This window comes from Osmia lignaria, unplaced genomic scaffold (assembly GCF_051020975.1).
Source record: "Osmia lignaria lignaria isolate PbOS001 unplaced genomic scaffold, iyOsmLign1 scaffold0046, whole genome shotgun sequence".
NCBI classification, from domain to species: domain Eukaryota; kingdom Metazoa; phylum Arthropoda; class Insecta; order Hymenoptera; family Megachilidae; genus Osmia; species Osmia lignaria.
Window position 1 is genome coordinate 62,501 of NW_027478187.1, and position 2,500 is coordinate 65,000.

General features: G+C 47.6%; 1 pseudogene; it reads right to left on the bottom strand.

Annotated features, from left to right (window-relative positions):
- LOC143307141 (large subunit ribosomal RNA) overlaps nt 1–1,303 on the bottom strand; it is a 4,611-nt pseudogene extending 3,308 nt beyond the window's left edge.
- Nucleotides 1,304–2,500: the final 1,197 nt, after the last annotated feature.

A 2,500-nucleotide genomic window follows, 5' to 3' on the forward strand; every position in this document is an offset into this window, starting at 1 on the left:
CTCGCAATAACGTTCGAGCGAGTGCCAGCTATCCTGAGGGAAACTTCGGAGGGAACCAGCTACTAGATGGTTCGATTAGTCTTTCGCCCCTATACCCAGTTCCGACGATCGATTTGCACGTCAGAATCGCTACGGACCTCCATCAGGGTTTCCCCTGACTTCGTCCTGACCAGGCATAGTTCACCATCTTTCGGGTCCCAACGTGTACGCTCTAGGTGCGCCTCTTCTCGCAATGAGAACGAGACGCCCCGGGAGTGCGAGGCCTAATCGTAACGAGGCCCATCCTCCCTAGGTCGACGCAGAGGACGACATTCACTTTCATTTCGCCTTTAGGTTTATTTATATCCCAATGACTTGCGCACATGTTAGACTCCTTGGTCCGTGTTTCAAGACGGGTCCTGAGAGTACCCAAAGCAATAGCGTCGCCGACCGGTAATTCAAAGCTTGGCCAGTCCAAGGACTCCTCCTGCTAACAGCTGGCCAGACCCGGGGACGGCGCATAGTCCGTACATCCGGGTAATTATAACTGAACCTAGCTTGCGGCGGTCCTGACGCACACACATTCGAAAATGGATTGGTTGCGGCCTGATACCGTCTGAGTACCGTCGCGCAGTCGGCCAGGCAACCGAGGGTCTGTCACGAACACCGTTAAGGTGACGGACAGGCTCCGCCTCGGACCGTAGACCGACACGCAACGGGTCGCGACGTTCTACTAGGGGAGAAGTGCACGACTACCTCGCCGGAACATTCGCCGAAGGTGGTGTGCCCTCGCTAATGGAACCCGAAGGTCCATCCGGGGCATCGCGCACCAACGGGAGCCAGCGTTGTTGACGATGAATCTCCCCATTCGATCTTTTGGGTTTCTCAGGTTTACCCCTGAACGGTTTCACGTACTCTTGAACTCTCTCTTCAAAGTTCTTTTCAACTTTCCCTCACGGTACTTGTTCGCTATCGGTCTCGTGGTCGTATTTAGCCTTAGATGGAGTTTACCACCCACTTAGGGCTGCACTCTCAAGCAACCCGACTCTAAGGAGAGATCCTCCCGAAACGCGTACCGGTCACTACGGGCCTGGCACCCTCTATGGGTAAATGGCCCCATTCAAGATGGACTTGGACGCAATTCGATGTCTCGGGATAAACGGATCCTCCTGAACACTACATTTCCCAGCGGCGGTACCGCGGGATTCAGTGCTGGGCTCATTCCTGTTCGCTCGCCGCTACTAAGGAAATCCTAGTTAGTTTCTTTTCCTCCGCTTAATAATATGCTTAAATTCAGCGGGTAATCTCGCCTACTCTGAGGTCGTCAATTTCTTTGGTTTCATCGAAAGGTGAATAATGATGCTCGATGCAAAAAAAAAAAAAATAAACGAAAAGAAGCAAAAAAGCAAACACGTAGAGAAACTGTGCGTGAATCAACCTTTCGCATATTCAATTTTTCCTCCTCTCTCGTTTCAAAATGTTTGTATTTATCGTTCGATGAAACGAGCACAAGAGGGAAAAAAAAGTTGAGACACGACGTTCCCATAATTTTCGTGTTATTTCCTTTTTGCTTCAAACATTTTGCGGACTGCAGCTTCGTCGTATTGCTTTTATCAATTTTTAACAATTTCAAAGCGAAGACAACTCGCAAGACGATCCATTTCGTCTCGGTTCAATTTTAACGTCCGTCCGTATTATTTTTTGTTCCACAAGAGATTTCGAATAGGTTTCTTTATTTATCATCCCTTCTTTTCGAGCGCCACGGAAGCAAGAGGAAAAGCAAGAGCGAGAGAACATTTCGCGTATACTTCATTTAACAATTTTAACCAACACGCGATGTACTCCACACACCTCTTAGATTTAACAACTGCTTTTCTCTTCTTCTCCCCTTAGCGCAAGGGTAAACCCCATTTGTCTCTTCTTTGGAACGCAACAAAACTTTCGAGGACTGGACGACCGAGCGATGGTCGCGCGGTCTTCGCTTATCTTTAACAAACGAAGTAGTCCGTATGTATTCTAAATGTTGAAGCCTCCTAGAGCTTTAAGCCATGCGAGACATTGAAATGCTGTTTTAACGGGAGCATGCATAATTGCTGCAAACATACTTTTATCACAAGTTCTAGCCACGCCACGGAGGCTTCGAAGTTCCTTCACCATTCGCTTTCCTCTCTTTTGTTACACAGTTTCAGACTACGATCAGGGGTACCGAAACGCTGTATTGATTGTAAACAACCATTTTTATCTTGGAGCGGAGCGTTCCTTTACTCGTTAGATTTGTCTTGTCGCGTGTGTATTCGCTTTTTCGACGCTTTTTAACCATTTAACTTGTTTAGCGAAGCTAAACGCACAGACAGACAAAAAAAAAGGAACAGCATCGCGCGTCAAACAGCGACGACCCATCTGAAGCGATCTTTCATTTATACACCGTTTGTAAACAGAGAGATGTATAAAGCGCGGGGAATCATTCGAAACCCTGGGGCTATTCGAGCTTGCATTTCAGCAAATTATCATCTCAAACATT